Here is a 13,907-nt window from a genome sequence, read left to right on the forward strand (position 1 = left end):
TGACTATATGGTATCCCTCGATTGATGTGTTTTGGATGGCAGCTATTAGCTCTTAAAATTGTGTTACCTGACGTGGGCTTCCTGTAAATATTGGAGTCAATTCTACCACTGATGTGTATCTTCTCGTAAAGTGAGATCCGAAAAATGAATCTCAAATTTGTTATGTTCAAGTGTGAACTTTAAATTATATCGATTTGTGTCTAAATCATCATCGCTGCAATGGTTGGACGACACATTTGTACCAATCTCAGCGGCCAAAAGGCATTTCAAGGGAAAGGGCATCTATAAAGTTCCAACAATTGCACCAACAACGGGGCTAGGGTTGTGGGAGGAAGGGAGCCTTATGGCCACATATCCCCCCCCCCCCTAGATCTTGAATGCTCAGCCAACAGGAACCAGGAGAACCTTGATCCAAAAGACATAAAAAAGTGAAGTGACATTCAAAAAGTGAGAATAAAATTCTACCAGTTAGGATGCTACAGATACTACACTTGATCTTAGCCAAAACGCTGAGAAGGTAATTTCAATTAATGGCTGCCACTTAGAGACCACGTTATCTGTTTATATAAAAATATTTTCCCTGTAGACCATGTTGCATGGTGTGCATCTACTCCACTCTACCTGGAGCCAGCAGGAAAAACCTGGAATAGGGAGCAGGATAGGAAGTGGCCTTTAACTGGCAAATATTGCTGGTATCTGAAGAGCATTGCACCAGAGGTAGAATGTTTGAAAGGTGCCAGTGAATGTAAGCACAAACTAAACCAAGAAACAAAGCAGCCACCTGGATATTATATTTGCATTTATAGGAAGGGCTTGGCTTGCAAATCAGACTTATATAAATATTTTACACCCACCTCAGCATATAAGAAAAATACAAATGTGCTCACTGCAACAAAAGCAAAATAAGCTATATACCTAAACAGGTTTAAAGAGATGCCAATCTCTTGAAAAACATGTCTGTGCATTTGCTTGGGAGAAGCACAGTTTTGCCTTTGCATAAAAGGACATTTTTGGGAAAATGTAATAATAAATAAGCGTAAAAAAGATGAGCGGATTTGATCAGAGTTTGTAGCAGAAAATATTGAGATAAATTCGGACTTTGATAAATATCCCCCCTAGTGTATTGTCCATCTGCAGCACTATTAGATATCCCTGTGTCTGCTGCTCAACCACAAAGTGCAATAAAATATTATTTTCTATCGTCCTATGAAGTGTTGAATTTATTGCAATTAGGTTTGTTACAAAAGACTTTTTCATAAACCTGTCATCCCCAACCTTTTTTACCTGTGAGCCACATTCAAATGTAAAAAATGTACTTATTTTGCAGTGCCAATTATGGGCTGTGATTGACAATTGGTAGCCCTTATGTAGACTGGCAGACTACAGGAGGATCTGTTTGGCCGCACATCTGGTTTTTATGCAACCAAAACTTGCCTCTAAGTCAGGAATTAAAAAATGAGCACCTGCTTTGAGGCCCCTGGGAGCAACATCCTAGGGGTTGATGAGCAACATGTTGTTCACAAGCTCACTCAGATCATTGCATCGTTGCTTTTTAATGCACAGGGCATAATTACATGCAATATCTTCTGTTCATCACCACCTAATATTCTTCATTATAATTTTAGCATGTTATTGTCTTAATTTGATATATGTATGTATGATGACATTAAAGGCTTTGATGTTTATATGACAATATTTCTATTGCATTCTCTTTTTCGCCTTCATCTTGAAATGGGCACATGGAGTTGTGTTTGATTGTGTTAGTATTTGTATATCCTCAGAATTGTGTGCCCGGTTGTTTTTGTGGGAGATATGCAGCTCATCATTTCTTTTGATGCTGGAGCTGAGATGTTTTCAAGCAATTTTAACGTTTATGTACCATGTCTATGCAGCAATTCATACAGCTAGGGCTATTAAGCAGTTATATACAGCATCTCAAAGCTTTAAACCTAATTCTGCTAGTGTAATTTAAGTAATGGGTAAACAGGGGTGTTAGCAATTGAATGGTTGAGTACAATGACATCATAGCTACATTATACTGAACAATGGCTTTTAGTTCTAGAACATTTTAAGTGTTATTGATGTAAACATTTTTCTAAACAAGCATGCTCACACACCGATCAGAAAGCCTTGCCATTGTATGCTGTGAAATGTACAGTATATAGACAATCAAAGATACATCTCTCAAGGGGAAATATTGTGCAAAGCTAGTTATGTACAACCTTTTGTGCCCTACTCTGATGCTATTAAATATGGCCAGGTCACTAGATTTAGTAACTAATATTGTACAGTATTTAGATAGATAGATAGATAGATAGATAGATCAATTCTTTAGTTGTCACATACAAAGTCATACAAGTACAACCTTTAGTGAAATGTACCCTGATCATTCCAAAACTGTGTAATTTTTACTAGTGCAATAATGACAATAATAAACAATACATACTAAATAAATAATAAATAAAATGTAGTGCCATAATTTTTCCAAAACACAGATGTATTGTGCTTATAATATGAAAATACATACTAATTTCCTACTGTGAAACACTAACAATATCCATAAATTTGAGTACATTATAAATAATACATGCTAAAGTGCAAATTGTCATATTGTTAACAAAACACAGCAACCACAGGGTAACAATGTCTAAAATATGTTCCTAGATTTATTAATATAGAAATAATTTAACTAAAAAAGCTGTGGTGGCATATCATGATTAAGAAGCCTAATAGTCTGAGGATAAAAACCTTTCCTAAACCTCTCTGTTCTGACCTTAAGGGGCAAAGTGGGCGGAGTGGCCGTTGGTAGCGAAAATTCACCAGAAATCCAATCCGCAGGGACATCGCCAGCTTACTAACAGGCATAGAGGACAATTAACTAGGGAAAGTGTTCATCGCTAACAAAGTTTTGCGCCCTATCACCAGGCAAATTTTTCCCTCTTACTTTACCCCTTTCGCTAGAGTTTCCTTCACCAGGTATAACTGATAAGATGAAGTTACATCCTCCTCAATCGTAGGTCAGTGACATCATATCTTATATGCCGAAAAGTTAAAAATGAAAAAAACTGTGGCGTTTTTTCATATTTTAAAGTGGGATTGTGTTTTAGGGTGGGCTTATATCTAGGACATTAGAGCATCTCTTTTGTCTTTATTTTGCTTCCTTGGACATTTTTAATAATACGTGGCCATTTCAAGCATTTGTACCAACATCACTAATAAAGAAATATAAAAGACCTATATTTACCAGCTCTATTCAAATTGATCTAATCACAAGTGTACTAACAAAGTTTCTCTAGGCAGAAATGAACGTTTGCTATGAAATGCTCCCGCTGCCAAATTTATTCTAGCGAGACTGCAGTCAGCCGTCTGCTGCTGATCTGTTCATCTTAGAATAGTCCTGATAGTTTTTTTCTGTCTCCTGCTGTATTCTGCCTGCCCTATGCTTCTTGTGTGTGTGCCATACCCTACCTGACCTATGCTCACTGTGTGTGCCATACTCTGCCTGCCCTATGCGCCCTGTGTGTGCCATACTCTGCCTGCCCTATGCTCCCGGTGTGTGCCATACTCTGCCTGCCCTAGGCTAACTGTGGGACAAGAACCTCGTAGGGTTTGTGTTTAATAATGTGCTGGTGGGTGCTATGTTATCCTCAGTGATATCCCTGCAGTGAGCACCAACCACCTGTTTTTTTGGTGTGCTACCACCATTAATGTGGACATGGTCTTGTAGTAACATGGGTGTGTTTTAAAGTGGGCGTGGCTTAAAAATAGGGAGCGGTCAACACTGGCTTCCATTATCAGCCCTCCACCACGTAGGCCTGAAAAATTCCATCCCTCATTAACACAAAAGTTGGACAGCACTGTACTAAAGCATCCTTCGTTCTATAGGAAATAGGATTAAAGCATGCCATTGTACTTTTTTGCAAATCCAATTCCTTGTCCTCCTCCTAGCTCTTTGGTAACTGTAACTTCTTTATCTGGCCTGTATTTTTTCAGAGTTTGAACTGTATGTACAGTCTTCACACTGAGATAGGAGGTGGTTTGACGGACCTAAAGGCTAGGGCCACACTATTGTTGATCTTGGCCTGTGGAGAAACGCAGGCAGAGAATCTGCTTCTCCTCTTCTCCCACCTGCCTGTACCTGGAAGAATTATCTCCACTCTGGTGCAGGCAGATTTCTGCATTGAAACGCAAGATTAAGCATTTTACTCCGAAATCCGCCCTGCCTACAGAAAAGAGAGGGGGAGCAGCGTTATCAGAAAATTGTGTTTAAATCAGTTCAGCACTTAAACTGAGCTCCCTGTGAAATAATGTAATTTTTAAAATTGCAACAAAAAAAGGTGCAATTTTAAAATTAGCTTGGTTTAAAAAATTGCTGAGCATATCCCTTTAAAGGTAGCTTTTTACCAACCAAATTCTGAATTTAGGCAGGAATTTACTAAATGTAAAAGTAGACAACTCTCATAAAAATGGTTTTATTCTTCTGTGTGATTTGACTCTTTAACAGATTACATAGAAAATAACATATGATTTCCATCTACTATTTCACCCAGTTTAGCATCTCTAATTTTAGGGTGGGTTTGACATGTTGAAGAAAAGGCAGAGGAAGCAGTAACAACACTGCACAGTGAGGCATTTTGGAAAAGTAGACGTTATCTAGCCACACTGTGAAATTCAGTTTTCTGCTTGGCATACGCACATTGTGCAAGGGTACGTTTGCCAGGTCCTCATTGGTACCAACCATTTTTTTTTTGCTGCACAGAGAAGTGTCTGATTGGTTGTTATATTTCTTTATAACAAAGAATGGTGTTTGGTAGTTGTCCCCTTTAGGACTGAGATTGTTGACAATATGCCATTGTAACATTTACTGGGAGTTGTTGCAGGACGGCCAGCGGTTAAACCCTGTTGATCACATTTGGAATTGCTGCAGGTAACCACAGGCTGTGGCTTCAGGAGGCTATTGCTACAGTGGGCAAAGGAGGAGACCAACAGCAATCTTCAAAATAAGTTTTCCCAAGAAAAGCTGGATTTGCCAAATGCTTAGCAATCGCCTGTGATTGCCTCGACTGCCTAGGCTAACTAGACCTTTTACAAACATTGCTCCTTGTATTTCAGCATGCTACATAGCTGTCTTTAGTGCTGCTGGGTCCCAAGTCCAAAGTAAATTTGAGACTCCTTCTTATTTATGTAAGAGCAACACAGTCTTACATATCAGATTTGTTACAACTAGAAACTCCCAATACCCTTTCTTGTCAGTGGCTGCTGTACTATAAAGGAGAACTAAAGCTTAACTAAAGAAGCAGGATAGAAATGTTTTACATATTTTTTGGCCTTCTGCACCAACCCAAGGCAAACACAGCCCTTTAGCAGTAAAGATCTGTGTCTTCAAAGATGCCCCAGTAGCTCCCCATCTTCTTTTCTGCTGATTCACTGCACATGCTCTGTGCTGCTGTCACTTACGGAGCTTAGGGACTGACTCAAATGCATAGAGAATATAAATATAAGGCTGACTAGTAATTACTACAGATAATTACTACATGGCAGCTCAGAAACCAGTGCAACTAGCATCAGAATTTAACACTTTGTAGCATCAATTTATAGTACAGACAACCCTCATTTTCTACTAATGTGCAACAAGCCCCAAACTTAGCTTCTCAACAGCTGATCAGAGCCCATTAAGCATGTGAGTGTCACAGACACTTTCCAAGATGGTGACCCCTGTGACAGGTTGGAAGGCTGGTACAATAAGTTCAGTATGTAATATATGGCATTTCTAGCCAAATTCATTTTTAGGGTTTAGTTCTCCTTTAAGAACAATAATTTTAGGCCTGTAAATTGTTACTACATTGATATAGACTGTAACTATCACTATCTTGACCCAAGATATCTAAAACCATCCAACACTCTTCCTTCCTAAGCCCCAATTATATTTTATCAGGAGCCAATTAATTACACTGTTTACACTGCAAATAATTCACTCTACCATATAAAATTTCCTTCCTGAACCAGCAAGTGTATTTTGTTTCGTTGTAATATTTGTGTGTAGGCAGCCATCTCCGGTCAATTTGCCTGGTCTTGTGCTTTCAGAAAAAGCCAGCACTTTAGGATGGAATTGCTTTCTGGCAGGCTGTTGTTTCTCCTACTCAATGTAACTGAATGTGTTGCAGTGGGACCTGGATTTTACCATTGAGTGCTGTTCTTAGATCTACCAGGCAGCTGTTATCTTGTGTTAGGGAGCTGCTATCTGGTTTCCTTCCCATTATTCTGTTGTTAGGCTGCTGGGGGTGGGGGGGGGATGATATCACTTCAACTTGCATTATAGCTAAACTTTATCAGAGCACAAGTAACCTGATTGGGGGCAGCTGGGAAACTGACAATATATCTAGCTCCATGTCAGATTTCAAAATTAAATATAAAAAAATCAGTTTTTTCTTTTGAGAAACATTTCAGTGCAGACGTCTGCTGGAGCAGCACTATTAACTGATGCATTTTGAAATTTTCTTTTCCCATGACAGTATCCCTTTAAGTACAGTTACTGTTGTTTTTTTGGGAAAAAACACCAACTTCACCAAGGAAAAATACTTGCAAAGTGGCCACCCTGGTTGTAATGTGATTCCTGCATTATATGCTACATCCCTGTTTTCCTGCTTATGTGCCTTTATCCAATTTGTTTACCTTACTCTTCCGTTATCCTGCTGCCATCTGCTGTTTTTATAGAGAACCGTATGAACACACTTGGTGTGTGTGCTAATACTGGTATACTATATTCAGATTCAGATATACAATATCTGTTACGTTAGGCAGGAGAGTTTACATAAATATATTGCATTTAGGTTTATCTGGGAGAAGTGAAGGTCCCATTTGTACCATGGAATCCTGTTTCCACGAATACAAAAAAAAACGCATAGTTTTAAGCAATCATGGGTACTCATTTTTAAAAAGTATTATTTGTTTCTACCTAATTTTTATTTTTTTCACTTACCATCTAAAGAACTACAGAAGTTATATTTTTCCACCACTGCCTAGCACAGAAAAGCTCCTCTCCTGGGATATTAGTTAGAAACATAGCATTTCCATTTAATATTACATAATGAGCATTGTAGTACTGCATTTTGGATATTCCACAGTAAGCCCATGCACACAACAGAACATGGGTTAACAGACATTTTCCTTTCCATCAAATAGCAACTGTGATGGTGCAAGCCCGAACAACAACCAATCCTTGCAGCTACGGTACAGTCCAAAGAGATGCAAATAACTGGACACACTGGTGTGGGTGCAGGGACAGCAAGAGTTCCCAAGGAAAGGAGACCCTGTTGGATCAACAAAGGAATACCTGGAGCATTTTGACTATGGCTATGGGATTTGATGTACAGTGCATCCTAACTTGATTTAACTACCTTGTCTGTCCAAGAAGGGATGAATCATCTCCAAAAATAGCTAACATCAACCTGATTGGCTGGTACTGTATTTTGGGTGTGGCTGTCCTGGCAATAGGGAAGTTTGTAGAAAGCCCAATAGGTGGAACCTATAGTATATGTTTATAAAAATTGACAATAAAGAGGGCATCTTATAAGATGTAAGTAAATGAATATAATATATTTCTTTTCAACATCAGAAGTGAAGCAAGATTGTAATATTGCTAAAATCAAATATCAAACTTTTTATAATGTTATAAAATATTGAAAAAAAGTATAATGTTATAAATGCAATCAGATGAATTGTAACCATAAATCTATTTATTTACTCCAAAGGAAAACCAATATACTGTATATTATAGAGTCTATGGCAAAAGGCCATTTCGTATTTCAGAGCTTTCTGGTTTTCTTTTTTTCCAGATAATGGATACCATGCCTGTAGTAGGTTCTGTGGTATAATTTTCCAAAGTCACTATACAGAAATAGTGCTATATAAATAAAAATACATTTACATACACTGTCAAGGCAAGCTCTGAGATTAAATGCATAACTGGACATGACTTTGTAGTTTGTAAGCACTAACAATATGCTGCATGTTGTTGGACAACACAAACATTTTGAATCAGAGCCAAAAGCTGGCCAATCCTGTAAAAGATGTTTAACTGTAAAACCACACAGGAAACATTTGTTTTTGTTTTTCAAACTCATTTTCAAATGTGTAGGTAACTTTGCCATCTAGTGGAAATCTTGCTCACTCCTGCATGGCAGCAACGTACAATAGGTAAAAATAGTATTTCATGCCATAACTTAGCTTAAGGCCTAAGTGGTGTTTTAACATGGAGTGATGTAAGAGAAAAGGGCTGTTTTATAATTGCAAAAGCAAATTTTTATCAAAATTGAGGTTGTGCTTGCTTAGAAAAATTGCAAGCAACGTTCAGTACATTTTAGTACATGGGAACCCTGTATTTTACAACTTCTTTGAGCAAGTGATTCCATGGCAATTCGCACCAACAGTTGTACTGATCATTATACTGTACATGCATTCTTCTTCTGACATTGTTAGATGCCTCAGAGTTGGGTACCTGCCCCTGTAGACTGCTCTAAGTTGCTCATGACTCTATAGCCTTGAATATAGCCTTGAAGCAGCCATTCTTTTTGTTCAAGTAAATCCCTAACATCCATATGACAGAGTTCTTTCACCTAATTTATTGTTCACTTTTTAAAAAAACTGCATGATAATATTCTTGGAAACTTAATTGTTAGGGTTACTTAGAACTACAGAAAAAGTAAAGTATCATGGTTGAGCAATGCAATTATAAATAATATAACAATAAATACTCTACTTACAGTGGTGTTTAATTGATGCAATCACACATATCAGTCACATGCCACAGATACACAAGAAACACAGGTTTTCGGGTAAAAAAATCAGAAAAAATGTAATAATAGATAAGCAGAAAAAACCCAAGCGGATTTGATCGAAGTTTGTAGCAGAAAATGTTGAGATAAAATAAATTTATCAACATTCACATTTTTAAACTTGTTTATTAAATATTGTTGCCATTCTGCTTAAGATAGGAGAAAAAAACCTCGAATTTGTGAGTTTACAAGCTCAAAAAAACTTGTAAAAACGTGAATTTTGTGAGTTTACCAGCTCAAAAAAACTCAAAAAAATCTAGAATAAAAAAAAATATATATGATTTTTGCCTAGCACAACTCCCATTGACTTTTACATGAACTCACAAGCTTTTAGATGATGAAGTTTTACATTTGAGTTTTTTTTAAATAAATACCAAACATTCGAGTTTTTGAAAAATATAATTCGAATTTGTAAGTTTTGGGCAAAAATTCAAATTCAAGACTAAAAGATTTGAAGTAAAAGTTTATCCCAGGGTACTAAAAGAGCTCAGCAATATGATTATATGCATGATACGATATCCAGAATTTTTTGATATCTGGTATGGGGCTGTAAAATGGGCAAATTTGTTGCCATTGTTCAAAAAGCATCCCGCTCTCAATCTAAACTGTAGGCCCGATAGTTTGATATTAGTGGTAGAAAGCTTTTATATGTGGTAACAAGAGTTATGATAGTTGAATACATTGCAAATAACTATACTAAGATACATGTAAATGCCTTATATGAGGAGGTGAACAAATCCCTATAGTTTGGGGTAGAAGTGAATGTGACCTACCTAGACTTTGCTAAAGCATTTGATACAGTATGATGCACACAAATTACTGATTTAAATAAGGAATATTGGCCTTGATCATAAAATTTGTACTTCGAAATCTAAGTGCTGGGCCAAGGAAAAGTAGCACTATGGGTAACCCTGCCCCCCTTCCAGTTGAGCAATGCAATGGATGCAGCCTCGGATTTGTGGAAAGGCCACTTAGGCCCGAGCCTAGGGTGGCAGGATTTTAGGGGGGCGGCATGCTGCCCAACCACACCCACATTGGTTCAAAAACACTGGGGATGTGTTGGAGATACAATAATTTTTTAAATTTCCTGTGTGCCAATCCCCATTGCTCCTGTCCCCCTGGAGGGGACATGGGCGACGAACGGTAGTGGGCCTAGGGGCGCCTACTATGTAAATCTGGCCTTGAAAGGATGAGGTGGGTGGGGGAGACATGCAGTAGCACATATGCTTGATATTGGCAAGCAGGGAGACAAGCAGGGCTCACCATAGTGAAGAGCTGGAGCTGTAATGAGCAGTGGTGACAGATGGGCAGAAAGCCGAACTAGGTTATGACAGAAGAGGTATGTTTAGCACTTCCTGCTCTGTTGCACCCTAGGCACATGCCTCCTCCACCTACGTCTAGTAATATTGTAATATTGGTGTGTAGGCGCCATCTCAGGTCATTTTGCCTGGTCATGTGCTTTCAGAAAGAGCCAGCACTTTAGGATGGAACTGCTTTCCGGCAGGCTGTTTTTTCTCCTACTCAATGTATCACAGTGGGACCTGGATTTTACTATAGAGTGCTTTTCTTAGATCTACCAGGGAGCTGTTATCTTGTGTTAGGGAGCTGCTATCTGGTTACCTTCCCATTGTTCTGTTGTTAGGCTGCTGCAACTTGCAGTACAGCAGTAAAGAGTGACTGAATTTTATCGAAGCACAAGTCACATGACTGGGGGCAGTTGGGAAACTGACAATATGTCTAGCCCCATGTCAGATTTCAAAATTAAATATGAATAAATCTGTTTGCTCTTTTGAGAAATGTATTTCAGTGCAGAAGTTTGCTGGAGCAGCACTATTAACTGATGTGTTTTGAAGAAAAAAAATTTCCATGACAGTATCCCTTTAGTATATATCAAATGCATATACATATATATACTTTATATGGGTGTATATATATATATATATATATATATATATATATATATATATATATATATATATATATATAGATAGATAGATAGATAGATAGATAGATAGATAGATAGATAGATAAGACTTAAGAAAGGGTCAGCACTCACACAGCACTTATTTAGGAACTATGGACTAACTATGGACTAACATCCCTCGGAATTGGTGTATATATATATATATATATATATATATATATATATATATATATATATATATAATATTATAAATGTAAAATAATGACAAAATATTGATCGATATACTATTAACTGAAAAAAGTTTTTTTTCATCATCATCATCATTTATATAGCGCCATGAAGTTACCTGCATATGCATAATAGTTGGAATATAATAATGGTTTACGTAAGAAATCCTAATGTTTCTTTCAAATGTGAATAAAAACCTTTGTTTACATTTGCAAGCCAGCATTCTGCTAGAACATATGGGAGATTTCCATGCCATTTCTCTGTGGAAATAAAATGTAAAGCAACTGAATGGAACACAACTTCCAGCCAACCAAAAACTTACCTCTAAGCTATGTATTTCTTGCTTGTCCCAAAGTGTGAGATTAGCCTTATGAATATAAATCCATTTCTCACTGAGTAAGGTGGCAAAGGAAAGTGTGGAGAAGGGTCATTCATTGTGACTTACTGAAACAACACTGTTGACTTTGTACTAAGAAGTTCTGTTCTGTGTTACGTCTGTTTATTACCTTGCGTTGACATATTTTATTGGAAAATATATTAGGTAAAAGACCTCTCTAAAAAGTAAAAGGAAATGAGGTGGAGGGACATTGATCTTAAACTTAAGGAATGTTTTTAATTTAGATATTACAGCCATCTGGAGAGTTGTGGTCTGTAGCTAATTTTACAAGCTAATACTTTGGTGCACATATTTGACAGACTTTTTTCATGAGAAAAGTTAACTTTTAATAGCTATTATGAATGCAACTTTTATGATTAAACCAATGAGATAATTGCTTACTTTAACCTGCCCACCTTAATCAGGGAGTCATCCTAATATTTATATGCAAACCAAATGGCATTTTGAGGCAAACTGCCTAACCTAAAAATAGTATACATGTATTTAAATCGAATGATGTGTTAGGACATATTGAGTGATCAAAAGTTTAGATAAATGTTGCTCCATCTGTATGTCTGTTCAGTACATATCTAATTCAGTTGAATGAACATTTTACCTGCCTACTGAAAAGAAATTAAAAAATGTATATTTGTTACTTTAATAGCTAATAGTGTATGTCAGCGCTGTCCAACTTCCAGTGTCGGACTGGGACACCAGGGGCCCACCAAAAGTTTTTAGACCATGGGCCCACCCTCAGTACTATTTTCTTCTATTATTCTCTCCTCACTCAACCTCTATTCTCCTAGTCTCTTTTCTTTACATACTATAATCTATTATTTCACCTATTTAGCTACTTTGTTCTCATAGAAATAGGGAATGGCCACGAAATTGGCCAAAAGTTTAGCAGCATGAGGGCCCACTGACACCTGGGCCCACCGGGAGTTTTCCTGGTATCCCGGTGGGCCAGTCCGTCACTGTCAACTTCTGTAGTACAGAGGGCCGGAATTTTTTCGGCATCAGTGGTGGAGGGCTGGTAATGGAAGCCAGTGTTGACCACTCCCTGTTTTTAAACCACACCTACTTTAAACCACACCCATGTTACCACAAGACCATGTCCACATTAATGGTGGCAACACACCAAGTAAACAAATGGTTGGTGCAGGAATATCACTCATATGTGAAAAAAGTTAAGTCATATTAAGATATATCCTTAAATCCATATGTCTCCTCCTCCCCTGTGGATAACACAGCAACCCCCAACAAATGATTAAACACCTTAGGGGCCCCTAACAATAATTTTCAAATGCTAACAAAACACCAAAACAAATATTATGTTCCACAGGTAGAGCAGGGCAAACACAGGCAGAGTATGGCACACCCAAGGAGCATATGGCGGGCAGAGTATGACACACACAAGGAGCACAGGACAGGCAGAGTATGGCACATACAGGGAGTTAAAGGAGAGATCTGTCCAGTATAAATTAAAAACTCAGCTCCCAGACTGAAGGCACTACTCAGTCACAAACAAGGTTTCTATTTCTTTTTCTTTTCTTGTTTCCCATTTTAGCTCCAGGGATTGGGTTCAGTGCATATTTGCATTGTTTGGTCTCCTCTTTAGAAATCACCAAACTCAAGCTCTAGAATTGTGGATGAGTAGCCTTTGAGCACATTTCATACTGAGCATCAGAGTGTATGAAGTATACATGTGCCATATTTGTACAGACCAAAATAGCAACTCATTCTGATTGAAGTCATGTGTTGAGTGTTGTACTGTAATAAAGCTGCAGAAATCTGACCTACAGACTGCTTTATTGGCAGAGCTGCCATTAGAAATCACGTGCCCCTGGCCCCCTGGGCCCCAACCACCCCAGCCCCCAAGCCCTGCCCCAAGCCCCACCTCCACACAACAGTTAAAAGACCACACAGACATCAGTGCTAAAAAAAGGTAACCCCCCACACACAAGTTATAAAAAGCTATTTGATGGCCAGGGCCCCCCTTAAAAGTTTTTCTAAAAATTGGTGGTCAGGTCCCCCCTACAAGTTAAAAAAAATAATTGGTGACCAGGGCCCCAATATAAGTTTAAATAAAAAGCATTGGCGCCAGGGCCTCCCTTACAAGTTAAAAAAAATTGGGGCCCTAAAAAATATTTTTTAAAAAAACACTGACGCCTGGTCCCCCCTTACAAGTTAAAAAAAATTGGGCCCAAAAAATATTTTTTAAAAATACATTGACACCAGGGCCCCCTTACAAGTTAAAAAAAATTTGGGCCCTAAAGAATATTTTTTTAAAAAAAAACATTGGTGCTAGGGCCCCCCTAACAAGTTTAAAAAATTGGAGCTCCAGAGAATATTTTGTAAAATAACATCGGTGGCAGGGGCCTTTAGAGTATTAAAATAATACATTGGTGGCCAGGGGATTAAAAAAACAAAAAAAAAACACAAATTGGTGTTCAGTAGAATTGAACTCATGGCTTCAGTACTTCAACTTCGCCTCCTTTCGTGACTTTGGGTCTTTTCGCCGCTTCAGGACTTTAATTTCGGTTGT

The 13,907-nt window shown here is 37.9% G+C and overlaps 1 pseudogene; it reads right to left on the minus strand.

Annotated features, from left to right (window-relative positions):
• Window positions 1–423: 423 nt before the first annotated feature.
• Window positions 424–521, minus strand: LOC121400828 (annotated as a pseudogene).
• Window positions 522–13,907: the final 13,386 nt, after the last annotated feature.

Source organism: Xenopus laevis, chromosome 2S, assembly GCF_017654675.1.
Source record: "Xenopus laevis strain J_2021 chromosome 2S, Xenopus_laevis_v10.1, whole genome shotgun sequence".
Lineage (NCBI taxonomy): Eukaryota > Metazoa > Chordata > Amphibia > Anura > Pipidae > Xenopus > Xenopus laevis.